General features: G+C 36.3%; 1 protein-coding gene across 1 annotated transcript in view; it reads right to left on the reverse strand.

The window, feature by feature from the left end:
• The window catches only part of GMDS (GDP-mannose 4,6-dehydratase), a 587,084-nt gene that overhangs the window by 406,141 nt on the left and 159,734 nt on the right, over positions 1-21,209 (reverse strand). The gene's annotated exons all lie outside the window — the stretch shown is intronic.

A 21,209-nucleotide genomic window follows, 5' to 3' on the forward strand; every position in this document is an offset into this window, starting at 1 on the left:
GAAACCATTTTAGTGGTTCACATTGTATGCCCCTCAGAAAGGAGCTATGCACAGGGGTCCTGCTCGTCCTAGACTCCCAGGGACAGAGAAGTGGCACCTGACACACACGTGTAATGACAGTAGGAAAACTCAGGCTTAGGTATGTCTGAGTTCAAGTGGGCAGAGGTACAATCCTATTTTGTGCATAGAAAAAGAAACCTCAATATTTCTGGCAGCTTCAATGTCTATGATACTGTTCTACTATTTCTTGAAAATTCTATAAATTAAGTGGTGATGTGACAAAGAGACTGGATTTTATGGCTTAGAGAAACTGATTGGTTGGGAGTTTTTGCTGCTCTCTAGTGCTTACGAACACTAAAGTTAGGCCTTCCTTCCCACTAATATTCAAAATTTGTAGGTAACTTGTACATTATTTCTAAAGTAGCCTGAAATGAAGACAGAAAGGCAACATATAAATAAAGACAAGAGAGGTGGGGTGGGGGAGGGCGAAGAGGCAGAAAAAAGGTAGCATAAGCAGTCCAACAGTAGTTTCCAAAGATAAACGTTTTATCCAATCTTTACCACAACATATCTCTAGTTTACCTTCCTTGGTAAGCCATACTTTTCAAGTTAACCTTGAACCTTGAAATAAAGAAGGCAGCAAAAAAACCCTAATTACCGAAGAGCCCTTATAAATTAAAGCCTGAAGTTGGGCTCAGTCTCTTTTCATTGAAGACCAACCCCCCTTCCCGCACCCACCTCCTGACACAAAGCTGGTTTTGTCCCCAGCCCTGCATCGCCTGCACAGTACAGGGCGTACATGTTGAAAAGCAGCTGTTTGCTGACAGACTGCGAGCTGGGAAGCTAGAGCTAAGTGAAGTGGTTAACCCACATCCCTTCCCCACCGATAAAGTGCTTTGATAAGCGAGTTACACTGGCAAAAACTGGAAAGCCTGCCAGAAGGGCCCACTCTCAGGAATGAATGCAGGCTTGTTTGGGGGGAGCTTATGCTTTCACATCACTGACTTTAGCATTGACTCCTGGTCCCCACCTCCCTGGGCCCATACGCTTCAGTGTTCTGTTAGCTGGCAGCAGCAAGACCAATTCTTTGATATGTCAAAGCAATATCCTGTTTGTACAGGATACAAATACATATTTTTTAAAACTGCAAGAAAACACCTCTTCATATAACTTTTCTCAAAAGTATTCTTTCCAATTTGAACTCCTACTACAAATACAGCTTAAAAGAAAACATTCCCCCTGAAATATGCTCCTTGGATCAGTGACTGCTGAGTAACATAGGGACATAAATTTTTCTCCAACTTTTATTAACAAAATGAGAGTTGAAGTTAAAAAATATGAGGTTAATTTGGAGTTCTGACTACTAAGCACCTTTGGACATCCAGTTGCTAATGAAGGGGAGTGGGCAGGAGCAAAGTGAATGCACATTAACCTTAATGAATGTTTTTCTTCCAGAAGGACTCCCTCATTGAGATTTGTGAATTGGAGGGCTTGAATTCCCTTACCACACAGTCATGCACCACTTAACCAGAGGGATCCATTCTGAGAAAAGCGCCCTGAGGTGCTTTCGCCCTCATCTTCTGAACATCAGAGAGTATATTTCCACAGACAGTCTAGCCTACTATGCACCTAGACTAGATGGTGTAGCCACCATCTGATGGTGTTGCAGTACTGAATACTGCAGGCAAATGCAACATAATGTTGAGTACTGATGCATCTAAACATATTTAACCATAGAAAAGTACAGTAAAAACATGATTGATAGATATACAGGACACTTAACCACAACTGGAGCTTACAGGACGGGAAGCTGCTCTGGGTGAATCAGTGAGTGAGTGGTGAGTGAATGGGAAGGTCTACAACATTACTGTACAGTAATGTAGTTTCTATAAACACTGTGCACTCAGGCTACACAAAATTTATTTTAAAAATTTCTTTCAACAATAATAACCATAGCTGACTGTAAATTTTTTACTTTATATACTTTTTAATGTTTCTTAACTTTCTGACTTTTATAATAACACAAACCTTAAAACACAAACCAATAGTACAGCTACACAAAAATATTTTCTTTTATTAGATTCTTATTCCATAAGCATTCCCATTTTTAATTTTTTTTTTAACTTTTTAAACTTTTGTGTTAAAAACCAACACACAAACACATCAGCCTAGGCTTACACAGTGTCAGGATCATCGGTGTTACCATCTTCTACCTCCACGTCTTATCTGACTAGAAGGTCTGTAGGAGCTGCCATCTCCTATGATAACAATGACTTCTTCTGGAATACCTTCTAAAGGACCTGCTGGAGGGTTTTATAGTTAACATTTTTTTTTTTATTAAGTAGAAGAAATAGATTCTAAAATAATGGTAAGTATAGCACAACACATAAACCAGTAACAAAGTTTACCAGCATTATGAAGTATTATATACAGTACCTAATTGTATGTGCTATACTTTCATATGACTGGTATCTCCATGAACATGTAAATAATGTGTTATACTATGATGATAGGATGGCTACAACATCGCTAGTAATTTTCAGTGCCCTTATAATTTTATGGGACCTCTGTGATACGTGTAAGTGGTCCTTCAATGATCGAAATGTCTAATGCCATACATGACAGCACTTTCTCTGGGTGCCATGGCTCCTTACTATGTAAGTCAGAGGGAACACCAGAATACACTTGTACTTCTCTATAGAGAAAGGGAAGTGAAGGGGGCAGGCAGGCTGAGAAGTCCTCAGGAGCAGTAATGGTGGGGCTCAATGGCAATGCTGGGCCAAATGTGGACATCAACATTAATCAGTATCAAGTCCTATGCACATCATAAATTTGGCTAAAATCCTATTTAATGAAATAGAATTTTATTAGTATGCTTTTTAGAGACAGAATCATAAGTGTGAAATAGACAGTGGTTACTATTCAGAATATTTGTTAGGAAATACTTAAATAATTTACTTGGCTTACTATGAGAAAGGATTGCTCTTCATAGCGAACACATTAACACTATTATCTTCGTATCCATTATCATATGTTCTTTTCAAGCAGAGATGTATAATAATTTGTGAAGTAAAATACATAGCTTTGTAAAAGCTGTAGAGTACTCTATAAGGTGAAATAAAAGGTACTAAGAGGTGATAAGGTTTAAGACTGACTACCCCAAAATATGACACGATGGCATCTGAGAAACCAGCAGAAGCAAGAAGGTCACTGTTATCTTCCCCTGGCCCTTCTCGCTTGAAGCAGGACATAAAATCCTCATTCCAGAGGGGCTCTTCCTACACCAATGGTTCTCAACCTTCCTAATGCCATGGCCCTTTAATACAGTTCCTGTGGGTCACAACCCACAGATTGAGAACCACTGCCCTACCCTAAGAGGAAAGGAACATCCTTTATCTTGGAAGAGACAGAAGAATCAAAACAAACAGGATTTGTTAAGTTCCCCGATTTACTACCAATAATCCAACACTTTTGTATTCCAATCACATTTCTCCAGACTGTCTACTTCATCATCAAACCTAGCACCAAAGTACACAGGTTTCTCTGTTTCTTAGGGTCTTCATTTCTGAAGGATCTCATATCACTTAAAACTTACAGAAAATAAAATTGCAGGCTTTTCTTCTTTTAATTAGTCATTTGTTTTAAAGACCAGAGCCATGAACTTTGTGAGAGATGAGAAAAGATCTTACTTTCTGTCCCAGAGAAAACTTGACCTAGAGAATTTTTTCTCTGTGATTCTAAAGCAGAAAGCTAACTAATGCTCAAAAGGATACTGCATCATGTACAAATGCATGTACACAAAATGCACATATGCATATGTGCTTGTGTATATAAACAAAATTTCTAGTAATTGCAATGCCTGCTATAAAAAAAAGATTAGAGAAATAAATGCCTCAACGAATGTTGCAATCTGTGTACAGAAAAAAATAATAAATGAAAAAAATGAAACACAAGAGAATATGACTATTTCAGTCACCTAGGCAGTGGGGTCTTAACTGATGGGCCACAAATAACAATGCACAACCTATATATCCAATTATTTAACTAAACCATAGAGTGTCCCAAAAGCCATCCTTCAAGTTGCCATACCTCGAGAAAATGGCAACTATAGCTAAATGTACCTTTATTTACAAAATATTCATTATAAAATTTTATAAAATGTTCTCCACATGTTGGCCACCTCTTTTAACATTTTATAATGAGTATTCTGTTAATAAGGGTACATTTAGCTACAATTTCCCATGTTCTCTACATATGGTGACTTTAGGGACACTGTATTTTGCCTAAGACATTTTTAAAAGCCTTTTGCCACCAGGGCCATTTGACTGGGCTTAAAGAAAATAACTATTAACAATGTTTCAACTTTTGAAATGGTACCCACTAACATGCACCACAGACAGCTGACTTGACCCCTGATCCTCACGTCCCCTGCCCAAGCCTGAAGGAGAAGTGAGGTTCAGGCACAGGAGCAGGTCAGGGAGCGACAGGGTCAGGAGTGCACTAGGGCTCAGGGGGGTCTGATGAACATATTGTTTGATATATTTTAAACATCAACTTTACATCAATAGGACTTTGTAAAAGCAAGTACATTTGGAAACGACTAGAAAAGTTTCAGGTAAAAATGCCAGAAAGTATACTATAACTAGTAGTGAAGATAAGAAAAGCAAAGAGTATCTTTTTAGAAAGAATATGTTTCCAAAAGCAGAGGCGAATATATCTCCTAGGAATATGACCAATTTCCCACACAGTATATGCACACACATTATATGAAGCCCAACCTCACCAAGAAAATCACTTTAATGGAAGGGATGTCATTTAAACATCCTTACAAGTAAAGTTGTTTTCTGAAGGGGTTAATAATATAAATATGGAAAATCATAAGGTAATGACTTGTGATTTTAAAAGAGGTAGTAAAGGAAAATCTTAAAAGTTTACTCATCTGAGTGCTACATGAACTTGTATTCATGAGGGCTCCCATTTGTTCTACTTAACTTTCAAAAGCATTACCTTTAATAGCAAATACTTAAAGTCTTCCACAGTTAAGGAAAAAAAAAAAAAATGTCAGAAATTATCCACAATGGATAAGGAAACATCCTAGACTTCTATCTCCTTCTTAGTGTCCAAAAACTGAGCCATCACTGCGTCTGTTCTGTTATGCTTCCCCACTCCCTCACAAATCCACCCTGTCTTCCTGACTCTAACTGAACTGATCCACGCCCCTGCCCCATCCCCATCCATCCTCCACACTGCAGCAGTTGTCTTTGCAGTTTATACAGCACTCTCTCCAGCTTGCAGCATACAGATTACACAGGAAAACTATTCTACAACAGATTTACGTGGCTAATCCATTGAGACTCTGTTTTTACAGTCACACACCAAAGGGTGGGGTCAGAAACTGACCCAAGCAAATGGTTTTCTCACATCTGATTAAAGCTAAACATGTGAAAACAAACTGACAGTGGGTTCAGTCCCTGACCCCCTCATTGGTGTGCGATCAAAAATCTGGCTTAGAATCTAGGCATCTGAATTTTGACTATGAACCCCAGATGATTAAAATGTAGGTGGTCTTCAGGACCTATTTTAAGAAGGGCTAGTTATCAGATTCAAATCCTTCACCATTTCCAAACCAAATCTAAACAAAGGGGATTTAATATTCTTTAAAAAGCCAGTAATAACTAACAAAGCCTGCTAGCAACTATAATTACCTGCTTTCCACTTGGACTCTTTCCTTTACATTAAGACACCACACGAATTATGATGTGATTCACAGGCACCACCCACCCCCAAATGTTTAGGTCATAATCAGCCTTCACTTTGATAAATCAATCACCCACATGACACTTTGTATAAGTTCCTTTGGTTCACTAACGTACTAATAAAGACAGTATTATGGCTAAGGTGGAATTTTTAGAGTTCTTTGCTCTTTTTAGTGCAAGTCTCATGGGCAGAAAAGAGTGGCCTGAAAATGAAGGGTTTTGCAACAAACACAAGTTTACTACCATCACTCAGCACCTGAGCCTGAGGAGGATACATCTTTACCCACAGGAACAGCTATCCTGTGGAGCTGGCTTACATTGCTTCACAAGTCAGACCTTCTCTGTCAGAGGGAAGGCTGCACCACTATCCAAAAATCCTGTTATTTCTGTGCCTTAACAGGGTTCCTGCAAATCTTTACTATTCAAGCAATGTTACAGAAGAAGTCCCCAAGTATACTTCCATAAACCCTAGTTCCTGTCCTTATTTCATCACAGTAGTCTTAACACCTGGATGAATTAGATGGAACTAGAGAGAAGCAACCCAGAGCACTGGGCACCACGGAGGCTGCAGGCAGAGCAGGCAGCACAGCACTGTCCTCACGGCTGATAGTCTCCGTACATAGCAGCTATTCGAACCAGCAGCAATGGAACACACAGAGCAGGGCTGCTGCCACGTGTAATTTGGATATTTTGGATTAAATAAAATATATTATGCTAATTTTACCTGTTTCTTTTATTTTTTTAATGGGGCCATTATAAAATTTAAAATTACATATGCTATTCACATTATACTTCTAAGGGACAATGCCACTCTTATCTATGAGATTTAACAAACCTGTTTTTAAGTATAGCATAGTATCAAAGTAAATACAGAAAATGCCATTTTTAAAAAATGGGAACACTTCAACTGTTTCATAGTTCAATATGCAAGTTGACAGTTTCAGACAGACTTTTGTTTTTATGTTTGAAAGATTTTCAGCCTATAATTTTTCTCTTTCATGGGCTTTTCTCAGGCCTTCACTAACTTCACAATTCAATTATCTCACCTTTTACTGAAGTGCCCAAAAAGCTAAAAGGCATGAAAATCATCCATTCATTAAAGGCTTATAAACTCATCTTAAAAAAAGACCCTTTAAAGAATTTTTTTTTTTATAATTATACTAGTGTTTTACAATTGTTACTTCTGTGGTCACCAGACTATCAGGATTTTAAGAAATTTTAATAATTTGTGTTTTTCTTTTTTATATAATTTATACTTTTCTAAATTTTCAATATCTTACATCATATTACATTAAAAAAATTTACATTAAAAAAACTCTCCTCTAAAATATATTTAAATTTTCACTTCTATCATCTTTAGGTATTCAGTTCTTCTGTTCTTTTTTCTTGATTAGCAATGTCAGTTAATAACCATGTTTTAAATTCAACAACTCTATTGCTTACATCACTGCTTAATGTTTTCATATTTACATAGGAATAACATTGCTTCTTACATATTTTTTTTGAGTACCTTCTTTTCTTTTTTTCTGGCTAGAACTGAATGTTTAACTGCCACTTATTATTAATCTTTCTTATTTAATAATAACATTTCAGCATGATTTATAATTACAATATCATTGGTCAAAACAATCAGTTTTAAAGTTTTTATTTCTGTCTTTCTTATTCAATAAGATAAGACATGCTGTTGTTTTTTAAATTTCACTGCATTTTTAAAAATTAAATCATAATGTGTACAATTATGGGGTACAACGTGCTGATTTTATATGCAATGTGGAATGTTTATAGCCATAAAAAAGGATAGAAACTTCACAGCTTTTATGTTTACCTGGATGGAACTGAAACACATTCTTTTTAGTAAAGTATCTCAAGAATGGGGAAAAAAGTATCCAATACTATTATGAACCCAATATATCATCACCCACACATCCACATGAAACTGGTTTGCTTTAGCCAGAGGGAACACTGCATGGTGGCAGTGGTGGTGGTTGGGCTTATCAGCTTTTCCAAAAGTAATCCTAAATGTCTTAATAATGGAATCCTTGACTAGGCTCTGAAATAAAAAAGAGCCAGCCACAGTAAAAAGAAAAAATATTAAATTTTCCTGTGAGTTAAATTCAACAATCTCATTTTATAAACACTTACTATAATAAGGCTAGACCTGGATTAAAAATATAGTTCACTTGAACAATAAACATTTATATATTAAAACTAATTTTTTAAAATTATAAACCCAAGAAAACTGAACACACCAATTTTTTTTGTAAAGTTTATGTGATTCACATGCTTAAAGCTCATAGATTTCTGGAAGCACATTTGTTTAGTACAATTTTCATTTTGACCTGCATAGAGAATAACTAGATTTTGGAAAATATCTACTAATCAAACCTAAAAACACCATTTACAAATTTCTGTCTTAATTACACAGGCAAAATCTTCCTTCTCCAATGTTTCTTGAATTTGCACATCATTCAAAGGATAAGCTAATGTGCAGGTTTCCTATATTTGTATTTTATTTGAATAAAGTAGCACTAGTCTGCTCATTTTCTGACACATTTTTCATACTTGTTGAGGGAGAGTGATAAAGAAATATGGGCAGTGACTCAAAGACTAAAAGAATCCCCCAAATCCATCATATTCCTTATATTAAACTGTGGTTTGAGGAATTAGTTTTACATTCAAGCAAAAATATTTTTCTACTTGTGTATACTCATGAAATTGTGTAGTATTTAAGTATGCTCATAGACACATAGGAATTACTAAAAACTTTTTAGTTTTGTTTGGAAAAAGTCCAGACACTAAAAAATCCAAAGTAGCCTAAATATATACTAAAACCAATACCCAATTCACACCCTAGATTATAGTCTTATTATAATTGACATTTGATATAATCCATTAGAACACAAATCTTCTGGTAATTCTCTTTAGACTGTCCTGCACGGTTCAAGTTATATTAAGAGTTGTGAGCACACAACTCTGGCAGTAGCCTTGTAAACTGGATTAACCAATGTAACTCTACAAAACAATGAACTGGAAAAGTCGAAAAGAGGGTGTGATTACCGGGGTCACAGAGGGGTCTTTGTGCAAAGCAAATTCAGTGTAGAGTTTCTCTAAAATAGCCAATTGCCTGACATGATTTTTAAAAACTGACTTACATTCAAATCATTCACATAACTTCTAAGAATAAGATTATATTAAGTAATCTTATACATACTAAATATTCTCAAAACTATACTGCTGCCCTACAAAGAAAAAGTTTGATGACTGAACTTTAATTCCAGATACTTCTAGATGAAGCCATAGCAATGCTGCCCCAATACTTAGATCCTTCAGGTTGCACTATAAGTGTATGGTACAAACACTCTGAAAACTAGTATCCAAGAAGTCTGTTAACGTTCTTCAGGTTTACACATCCTCACTTGCTAATAGTGTTTGATGACCAACAGCAGCAAAGTGATTCAAACTGCGAAGATTAAAAAACTGGTTAAGCTTATTATGTCTTGCATGAGAGATCTTTCCCTACCTTAGGGTTATGAAAATAGCCCACTATATCTGTTTTAAATGATTATTCTGCCTTTCACATTCACATCTGTAACTCACGTAGAATTGTTATATGTAAGATTTTTTTTTTCCATACAGCCAGGCAATTGACACAGAACCAATTAGTGAAAAGATAAGTCTTTCCCAAAGCACTGCAGAAAGTCCTTCACGCTCTGTTCCTGGTCTATTTGTTACTCTTGGGCCAGTGCCCCACTATTTTAATTAGTAAGACTTAAAATAAATCTTAATAACCAACTGAGCAATTCCTCCTGCCATGTCATGTTGTCCTTCAACAGTGTGTTGTCAATTCTTGCCCATTTCCATTTCTGTATATATTTTAGAATCAGCTTATGAATTTATTAATCCACATATAAATCTGCTAGCTTGTTCATAAATCTATAAATTAGTGGAGAATGTACATTTTGATGACATTGAAGTCTTCCTATCTGCCTTCTGTGATTTCTTCTCAATAATAGTTTTTCCTCTTCTGATAATGCACATTTTCCACTGCACTTGACATTTTTTATGCTATTGTAAATAGTATCTTTTAGAAGTTTTTTTGTGTGTTTTTTACTGCCCTATAGAAATACAACTGATTTTATACACAGTATTGACTTTGTATCCAGCAACATTCCTGTTAAAAACTGAAGGTTATGTGTGCACCCTTTCTGCCAAAATACTAATATTATGATAACTGGAGATGGCTTTTGGGAAATAAATAGGATTAGATGAGGCATTAGGGTGGGGACCTCAGAATGAGACTGGTGCTCTTATAAAAGGACACCAGAGGGCTTTCTCACTCACTCTCTCTCTCTGCCATATGAGGACACAGAAAGAAGGTGGAAGTCTGTAAGCCAGGAAGAGAGCCCCTACCAGGAACTGAATCTGACTTATCTTGTAACTTCCCAGCCTCCAGAACTGTGAAAAGATAAATTTCTGTTATTTAAGTGTATGGTATCTTATTGGCAGTTCAAGACAAAAACAATGCCTAAAATTACTTATTAATTTAATAATTTAGCTATATATTTTTTTGAAATTCCGTTTGTTCATAATCATAGCTTTCTACAAATAAGACATTTTATTTATTTACTTATTTCCCCAAATGAACTGGGTATGTCTTCCATTCCAACGTCAAATACATGTATTATCATGTACAATCTTCTCTCAGATTTTCATAATAGGTAGAATGAATGTTTTCTCTACACATTTTTAGCTACATTGTGCTAAGCAGACACTAATGCTCCCCTGAAAACATGTCTATGTCCTCCTCCTTATACCTCATAGTAAAAGGGACTTGGTATAGATAATCAAGATAAGAAACTTGAGATGGGGCATTTGTCCCAGATTATCCAGGTGGGTCCAATGTAAACACTATGGTCCTTTTAAGGGAAAGAGAGAAACAGGAGGGTCAGAATCAGAGAAGGTGCTGGAATGGAAGATGCAAAAGCTGGAGTGATGCAGGGCCCTGAGCCAAGAGAATACAGGCAGCCTCTCACTAGAAGCTGTAATATACAAGAAAATAATTCTGCCCTAGAGCCTACAGAACGATATAGCTTTTTTAACACCTTCTTTTTAGCTCAGTGAGACCCATTTAGGACTTCAAATCTCCTGTAAGAATTGTAAAACAATGAATTTTCATTGTTCTAAGCCATTAAGTTTATGCTAATTTCAAAGAACATGTAGAAGAAAATATATTTTTTTCCTTTTCTCCAATACATTGGTACATACATACTATGTGATAGTACAAAATATTTAGAAATTTAAATTGTAAAATATTGATATAGGTTCGGTGCCTGCCATATATATACCAGAGTTGGCGAGTTCAAATCCAGCCAGGGCCTGCCAAACAACAATAACAACTACAACCAAAAAAAATTTTAAAAATGGCCGGGCGTTGTGGCAGGTGCCTGTAGTCCTAGCTACTTGGGAGGCTGAGGCAAGAGAATAGCTTAAGCCCAAGAGTTTGAGGTTGTTGTGAGCTGTGACGTCACTGCAGTCTATTACGGATGAGAGAGTAAGACTCTGTCTCAAAAAACAACAACAAAAAAAATGGAAAAAAAACCATTGATATAAAAATACATAATGATTCTACAGTCTTTAAAAATTAATTTTCTCATAGAGATTTTATTTGAAAATATAGTTTCCATGTCCAGTCATGACCACATTGAAGTATAAAGAATTAAGAAATAATAGATAAAAATATGAATTAATTAAATGCCAAGAAAATCTACATACACTAACATACACACACACCCCACATATACATGACAGAGTAGCATGAGGCATTTCATAATAAAGCTTTTAGGGCTTAATATCATTTGGATGCTTGCCCCTTCCAAATCTCACAGTGAAATTTGATCTCCACTGTTGGATATGGGGATTGGCGGAGGTGTTTGGAGTATGGGGGCAGATACCACATAAATGGCTTGATGTCTTGCACAATAATGAGTTCATTCTACCTTTGCTGGTACATGTGAAGGTTGGTTATTTAAAGGAGCATGGGTACTACCTGTCTGTCTGTCTCTGTTTCTCTCCTTGTCTCTCTCTCTCTCTCTCTCCCTGCTTCCCTCCCTCCCTACCTCTTGCCACTTGACATCCTGCACCCCCTTCATCTCCTGCCATGACTATAAACTGAGGCCTCTACTAGCAGCAGACACTGACGCTACCTTTCTTGTACAGCTTGTAGAAATGTGAGCCAAATAAGCCTCTCATCTTTATTAATTAGCTGGCCTCAGGTATTTCATTTATAGTAACACAAAACAGAAAGACAGGGCTATTCTGAGATAATAATTTGGCAAGTACAAAAACAAATGAAATCTTCTATGATTATTTTCCATTCTCACTTACACATATTCATTTTTTATAGCTATACCATCAAAATATTTGTATCATAATAGTTCAAATGAGAAAAATACAGAAAAGGCGAGGCACATATTTCCAATTTCATAAAGTACTTATCCTACACATTAAAATTTCATACCAATAATTTTAAGAAATAAGAGATTAAAAACATTAACAGAAAGTGTTTTTAAGTTCAATATGATCAAGGAAAAAAATTTGATTTCTGTTATAAATAATCACAGAATAATTCAAAATAAAATATTGCTACTGATGGAGCATTGCTAATTATGTTAATATTACATTAACCAAATAAATAGGTGAGCCATTATCAAGGCAAATTAAACAGAGTTTACCCTTTTTCCAATTATATGTACAAATTACACAAGAGTGAATTATTTATATGTATGTTTCCCCCTCCACAGAACTACCTAAATAACCAAGCTTATATAGCTGATCTGTGAAGATTAGTATCTTCTTTTTGAACAGATCAAATATTTCAACATAGTTTAAAAAATTCTAATTTCTACCAGAAATATACCAAAAGTGCTCATTCAAAATTCAGAACAAATTATATCCACAGAGGTCACTAAAGTGCCAAAAGAATACATTAATTTCTCAAGGAAAATTAAGCAAGAGCTGGAAACCTTCATTCTAGGTGTTGGGAAGCAGAAATTTCACTTTTCTTTCAGCTATAAATGTAACCTTTACACACAAGAAACATCTGCAAGTATTGTTGTATAAAGTCAGCAGCCCAGAAGAATCTTTTCATAAGGAATTTTAAAAATTTATTTATTTTTTTTTTATTGAATGGTAACTATGTACATTAATGCACTTCTGGGGTACAGTGTGGGGTTTTCACATGCAATCTAAAATACCTCCATCAAACTGGTCAACACAGCCTTCATGTCATTTTCTCAGTTATTGTTTTAAAACGTTCACATTCTACTCTTAGAAAGATTCATTCCCCCCCCTTCTAAAAATCTATTTTTTTATGTACCCACATACAATAATTATAAACCATGATTGGCATCTAAAATAAAACAAGAAACAAAAACAAAAAACAACTGCCCTTTGCATGCATCTAAAAGCAGAGAGATTCTGCTGGGGAAGTGATACTTGCAAAGAAGATAAAGGATATTTCGATGCAGCAATTGTCTGATTTCTTTTCTGAATGTATTTATCTTCGTTTGTTCTTTATGAGGTTTTTGTTTCTAGTCCTTATCTTAAACATTGTTATTAAATTTTAAGCCTTTTTAATTTTGTGAAGGCAAAAAGTGGAAACCAAATAAACACATATATATGTGGAAAAAAAGATAAAGGAATAATTCTATGTGTATTTCTTATAGTTTATGAATTTATAGGCTTTACATACACCCAACTCTCCAACAGAAAAACCCAGCAAATAAATCTGAGGAATAAAAATAAAACATTTCAAACAAAATGAAGAATCTTAAGTACTTGTGGGTAATACTAAAACAATTCTGTAACTGGGTTCCCAGGGAGGAAAAAGAAGGAAAGAAAAAGGCAGAAGAAATAAACTTCCCCAATAGGATGAAACCCATAAACTCACAGATTCATAAAGGTCAGCAAACCTCAAGCAGGATAAATAAGGAAAACCACATGTAGTTGTGTCAGTCAAACTGCTGACAATCAAAGATAAAGACAATTACCGAATTGTTGCGTGGTCCAGTGTTCACTGTGTGACATTCAGGGTCTTCTTCCATGCTGTCATGTCTGGGTATGATGACTTTGGTATTTGTACTGTCCAGAATTTTGCCTTAAGGATATCAAATCATCTTCCCTCTTTCTCAACCAATTCTTTCCTCAACATCATAGGGCTGAGTGGTTGGTGGAGAAGAAACAATGACCTGGATCTACCTCAGCTTAAATGTTTCTTGACACACTACCTAAAAAGAACTCACTCACTCTCAGGATTAGACACAGATCTCTAGATTAAATATGGGGCTAGCCAGTACAGCACAGTGGTTAAAAGGCTTTTAGAGTCAAATGTGTTTGAAACTTACATATTTTTGCAATTTTCTAGCTGCCTCAAAATCTCCCCCCAAAATAAATTACTGTTATGAAAATTAAATTCTTAGCACTGTCCCTGGTATGTAGAAATGGACAATAACTGCTTGAAGTTATAATCATAATTATTAAGTTTAAAGAAGAGGCCAATTAATTCTACTTATTAAAACAAAAAGTAACACATCTAATAATTTGCATTTCATAAAATAAATGAATCTAAGACATTGCATTGCCCTTATTTTATGTACCAAACAGAAAGAATGTTTTGCTGTCAAGTGAACCAGAACACATTCTATTGCTTGTATGTTACCTCCTGATTTCAGAGGTAGTAATAGGTCTATCTTAGAATCAATTAAATAAGGCACATATATTAATTCTTTTAATCAACACAAATTAAGCTCTACAACACAGACAGGATCATCTCTATCAGAAGAAGAAACTGAGGTGCACAAAGTTAAATACCTTGCCCAAAGCCACAGAGTTGGTGAAGAAGGATTCACAGACAGGCAACCTGGTTTCAGCGTTCTTGCTATTAGCCACATTCATTAATGCCTCTGTTTTTCTTGGGTTCTTTCTTTTTATTAACTTTAAATATTCACCAGTACTACAGGGCTGAAATTTGCCCAGGCCTAATTGTCAGGCTCTGACCGGTGAAAAAGACAAAAGATAGCCCTTTTGTGTTGCAGGAGACAAAATGTGGTATCTATTATTTATTACAAAATTCCACACAGAAGATTAGTGATTTTCAACCCTGGTTGTCCATCAGAATCACTTCAGGTGCTTCAAAAAACCACAGATGTAGCTCGGCGCCTATAGCTCAACCGGCTAAGGCGCCAGCCACGTACACCTAAGGTGGTGGGTTCGAATCCCCAGCCCGGACCCGCCAAACAACAATGACAGCTGCAACCAAAAAATAGCCAGGCGTTGTGGCGGGTGCCTGTGGTCCCAGCTACTTGGGAGGCGGAGGCAGGAGACTCGCTTGAGCCCAGGAGTTGGAGGTTGCTGTGAGCTGTAATGCCACGGCACTCTACCCAGGGGGACAGCTTGAGGCTCTGACTCAAAAAAAAAAAAAAAAAAAAACCACAGATGCCAGGAAACCTCATATTTATTGAGTTAGAACTTCTAGGGTTGGAATATAGAGACCTGTGCTTCTTTGAATGCTTCAAAACTGACTCCACCACACAGCCAGCCTTAAGAACCAATCAACCTTGTCTTTGGTTATTTCATTTTTTCCACCAGTACATTCTCCACTATGCTTACCACCAATAATCTTCAGGTAATAAAGAATTGACTGTACATCAAAGTTTTATGATTTTTATGATGTTAATATGATCTTAATGTACCTCATTACATTTTAAAATATATCTTTATTATTTATGTATTTGAGATTGTTGAGAAAGAAAGTTTCCTGTTTCTAGATAAATGCATCATCGTTACCCAAAATGATCAAAATACAGCTCTTCCTAGCATGACAGGGAAAATGAAAGAGCACTTTTGTTTTTTGTTGTTGTGTTGTTGTGTTTTTTTGAGACAGTCTCACTTGGTCACCCCTGGTACAGTGCTGTAGCGACTTAGATTACAGCAACCTCAAAATCTTGGGTTTTAGCGATCCTCTTGCCTCAGCCTTCCAAGTAGCTGCGACTACAGATGCCTGCCACAATGCCTGGCTATATTTTAGAGACAGGCGTCTTACTCTGGCTCAGGCTGGTCTTGAACCTGTGAGCTCAGGCAATCCACGCACCTTGGTTTCCCAAGTGCTGGGATTATAGGTGTGAGCCACCATGCCCAGCTCTGAAACAGTGCTTTTGAATGAAACAGTCTCTTTGTCAAACTTTCATTTTAGTGACAAACACTGAAACTGTCTGCTCAGTAATGCTTACTGAGGCCTGTGGTCTTGTTTCCTAAGGACACTGTCCTTATCTCAGCCATAACACACAGCAAATCAATGATGTGCTTCTGTGTTATGTCTCCCCCACTGATTGCTGTGCCCCTTGGGGTAAGAAATTCCATGAGGGTATCTTCCATATATGGCTCAGTGATGGCACAGAAATTCAACATATAAGTGCTGAGTGAATGAACAAACTCTTCCTCAAATTCATACTTACATTAGTGTTTTATATGTGTGTGTATAAAATAGAATTTAATCCTGTCCTCAACTTCCTTTTCCAGCTATATCTCTACCAACAAAACCTCATGAACTTCAATCTCCAGTAATGCTGAATTAGTCATGTCTTTTTGTATTACCCGGTTTTCCCAAGAAATTGACAATTCTACCAATATTTATTCTCAAAATCATATTTAATCCTTCAAAACAAAAATGTTATTTCATCTATTAAAACCTGCCTTGTTCCCTCAAATAAAATGTGTCACTTTAATTATAGGAATCAGTGTAAGAAGCATGCAAAAATTACTTATGGCACTCTTTTTATGCTTTAGAGTGCTGACTAAGAAACCAATATCAGACTAGAGTCATTATGTCCAGCAGAACTTTCTGCAATAAGAAAAATACTCTCTATCAATACTGTCCAATAGACAGACATAATTGGTGAGTACTTAAAATGTGGCTTGTGCTGTTTATGAACTAAATTTTCTATTTCATTTGAGAGTAGTTGAAATTTAAATGGAAAGAGACATACATATGTAACTGTCCTGTTGGGCAGCACAGTCTTTGAAGCATACTAGGCTACAGTGCAAAGCACTGTCTTCAGCCTCATCCTACTCAATCTCCATATTAATACTCTGGATCACATTCTTCAGGGGTAAAAAGATGGAAGGAGAGGTGAATATGATGCACCCCCTCTCCCAAAAAAGACATCAGAATACGGGTAACAAGGTCTATATCTAGCACATTTAATGAAAGCAAATAGATACATAAAGAGATTGAAATGACGAACCCAAAAAACAAACACAAAAGCCTCATGAGTATAGATGGATGATAGTGTGAATTCACTGGTATACAAGCAAGAAAAAGAAAACAAAATAGATTTTAATTAAATGAAGCTTAGCGTGTCAAAATTGTGTCACTGACTACTCAAAGAGGCTAATGGCATTATGGCTATATACCGAAAGAAGCCATTCCCAAAGTGGGGGAAGATGGTCGCTCCACTCTGCAGACCAGGGAGCTGCGCCTGGTACATGGATTAAGTCAAGGTGCCACACCAAAAGCAAGTCCTGGTCCAAGTGGAGCAGGTTTCATCAAGAGGGTCAGAATGGCATTTGTGGGCTCAAAACCAAGAGAAAAATCTGATTTTTCTAACACTTTCATGTAAATCAAAGGTGTGCCTTCTCATTCTTCCCACTCCCAACCATTTTGTTCACTAGAAAAGAGGCATTCACCCTGTCTTTCAAAGTTGTTTGAAAAGTCCCGGATTTTGGCTCAAACTACTGACAGGGACATACATTAAGCATGTGATCATGCCCAGTGCTTAGTTATGCACCCAAGAGAAAGCTGTATTTGAAAATATGTCATTTATTATAACTATTATTTTCTTTGAATGTGAAGCAGATTGAAAATCTGATTAGAATGATAAAATATTACATAATTTTATTTACAGCACTCTTCATCAACCCCTTTGTTAAGTGATATTCTAGAAAATTATTCCTTTATTTAGCAAGACTTAAAAATGCATTACTGTTTAAGTCTTAAGGAAAAAAATGTACTTCATTGTTGAATATTTTTTAAATGTACCAACCCCAGATACATAATGAATAATTTTGATAGGGCAAAGTACTGGCCTTAAAAATTTTATGTAGTAATAAATATGAATTTTTTAAAAATGAAAACAGGACTATCACATTTTCAGCACTAGTATGTATTTACATTTATAAAATAACTTTACAGTTGCAATGACAATAAATAATATAACCACATTTTCAAAATATAAACCAAAGACTATGTAAGTAAATATTAGTCTTGTTTGTTAGACTATGTTTTCTACACTGTTCTCTCATCACTAAACCATAGAATAGACATTGGTGACATAAACACCCACATTTTATGTGTGAAAACTTGGAAGTCGGTCAACCAGCCTCCCTAAGTGAGGGGGGGCATCTGGCGTCCTGCCTTCTGGGCCACTCTTCTCCTAGGCATCCATTAAAACCGACTCACTGCTCCGACTCTCCAGGAACATTAGGGAAGATATTCATTTGTTTTCCTTAAATACCCAACGGGAAGCACAGCTTAAATATTCATATTTTATTTTCAGATTCTTGATAAACAGAGGTGAAACCAGCATAGCAAAACAAAGCTAGTTATCTAAGTTGTATTACCATATAGAAGATCTTCCACTGATTCAAAAAATACTGATTAAGTGCCTATGGTAGGCCATAACCATTCAAGGCATCACTCTAGTTCATCCATTTTAGGAGGTGCTACAGAGAAAAAAATTCTGCCTTCCTAGATCTTATACTTTGGTAGGAGAAGAATAAACAGAAATAAGGAAAAATGTAGAAAGTTTATTAGGTAGTGTTAAGTACTGTGGAGAAAAATAAAGGCAGAGAAAGGGACAAAGCATCATTAGACTCCATAGGAAACAGGGTAAGGAAATACCTCACTGAGGAAGAGACCCCTTAAAGACCCAAGAAAGAAGTAGGCAAGCCATGAAGGGCTCTGAGAGCAGAAGATCCTGGGGCAGGAGCAAGGCTAGTGTGTCCCAGGGTCAGCAAGAAGGCCAGTGTGGCTGACACCCTATTCTCAGGGGCGGAGGGAAAAGGAATAGGAGCCAAGGGTATAGCCAGGCCCGGGAAACCCTTGTAGAACTGACCAACTACTCATTCCCTCACACCTACAACCTTCACTCACACCCCGTATGCCTGAACCTCACTCCTCTGAGATAAGACAAAATCAAATAAGTCACTGTATTTTGGAAAAACGGGAAAACATTTTTCCATGGATTAGCAGTACCCCAAAATCTATCCTCAGGTATAGTGTATTACTCTAGAGAGTAAAAATAGCATTACATATTGATTAATATTGAAGATCTTATATGGCTGCCAACTCACATTATTTGAAACTACCTCTGTTGGGATGACTATTACGGATGCTTATTACAGCCTCAAATAAAATAAAAGGAGATAGGAAGACAGAGGAAGAAATAAAATTTTATCTCATCGGTCATTATTTATCTTTACAGTATGCTGAAAGTTTTCCAATGTTTTTATAACTATGAATTTTGACTTTAAAACCTGAAATCCTAAGCCATGGCGAGGTAGTTGGCTTGGGTTATTTCCTAGTACTATGAGTTTGGCAGCTGAATAAAATCGAGAACTATATGTTAATATTTTCTTGACCACAATTATGCCTAGATCAGCACAAGAAACCAGAGAAAGCGTCCTGCCAGCAATACTCCCTGCAGCTGGCCCTGAAGCAATTTTCCCATCTGTGGTCACAGGCAGGGGAAGTTTCCCAGGCACCCAGAAGAAACATATACCTGAGGTGCTGGAGGCGCCTCTGAGAAGCCTACAGGATTGTGGGCAGCAGACATTCTTCTCGGTCACTGATTCTCTTCAGTAAATATGTCTATATAGTAGGAAATCTCACAGAACTATAAAAGTAGGTTCAATCCAAAAATAAAATTAAAAATGTATTCTGTATTATTTTGCATTGCTGACCTGGAACATTTGCCACTTTTAGCAAAAATTGTAAAGAAGGATTCTTTTTACTTAGAATCCCTGGGACAGACATCATAATCTGTGAGGATCCCAAGAACTATGACAGATAATATCATCACTCTACACTAAAGACTATCTCTTTCTTTAGTAGAAAGACTGTCCTCTTTCCAGTAAAGAGGATAGTCTTTCTTGAGTGACTATATTCATAAACTGTAAAAAAATACATGGCTGGTAAAATTTTAAGGCCAGTCATTCTTCCTCCATTCATTAAAAAAATAACAAAAATCAAGTTACAAAAATAACCACTTTCTTTGTTAATGATCCAATTTACCAAGTCTTAAATCTCATGCCTTGATTTCATCCTAAAAATTTAACAGCGTTAGGTTATAACCTATGTTGAGACATAGTCATAACAGAAAGGATTAACTGGCAACAAATAAAACTGGAATTTTAAAATTCCCAACACTAGCTCTGAATTAATCCATTTGTCTGGGCCTTAGTTCTCTCGCCGATAAAATGAGGATACTAAGAGGATACTGACCTCTCACTTGTGAGGGCTGGAGATGATGCACACAAACCATCTAGCTCTCCATAAATTATAGTACACCATTATTACCACCAATCTGCATTACTAATTGTCATTAGTGAGACCCTACAACCATGACATCTGCCCTGATAAACCATGGATAAAAGCTGTGACACACAAACCTGGGAGGACAGAAATTCTGTCTACTTCACCTCTACTTCCCTCGTGCACGGCACAGTGCCCAGAATTTTAAAGGTATGGAATAAATACCTTTTTATTGGAAGCAAAGAAGAAAGATAAATCACTACTCCTGTGAAATATTTTAATAAACCTTAAAGTTGAGATAAGCCTCAATTTTTTGCATCACTTCCTGCTATAATAGTATACTCTGATATTTCCGATATTAAAGATGTCTAATAAGCCAGAGGAATATCTTTCATTTCTTTTGGAGTTCATTTACCTGAAGTGATAAAGATCTATTGTAAGTTTTTCTCAATTTGCAAGTAAAGACACATCAACACATTCCATACTTGAGACCAAAAAGGACAAGGAATCAAAAAGCAAATATATTCACAACCATTAACACAGTGGTTGTATTTCTCATAATGGGAAACCATATAAAAATAAACAAAACAAAAACCATAAAAAACGCTAAGTATAATATAAATACTAAAAGCAAACTATAATAAATACAAATATATGAAATGTTCAATAAACTGCTAACACTGTAGCTAAAATCTTTATAAGGCTACCTCTCGCAGGCATGTTCCAAACTCAATAAAGGAGGTTGATGCCCCAATGGCCAGAAACATGCAAGTCAAAACAATCTAGAGGGAACAAAGCGCTTGTGGAGCCCAAGGTCTCAGCAGCCCTAAATAATATTCCACCTGTCATTATGTCAAACAATTTGG

This window comes from Otolemur garnettii, unplaced genomic scaffold, assembly GCF_000181295.1.
Source record: "Otolemur garnettii isolate 467f Iridium unplaced genomic scaffold, OtoGar3 scaffold00149, whole genome shotgun sequence".
Classification (NCBI taxonomy): domain Eukaryota; kingdom Metazoa; phylum Chordata; class Mammalia; order Primates; family Galagidae; genus Otolemur; species Otolemur garnettii.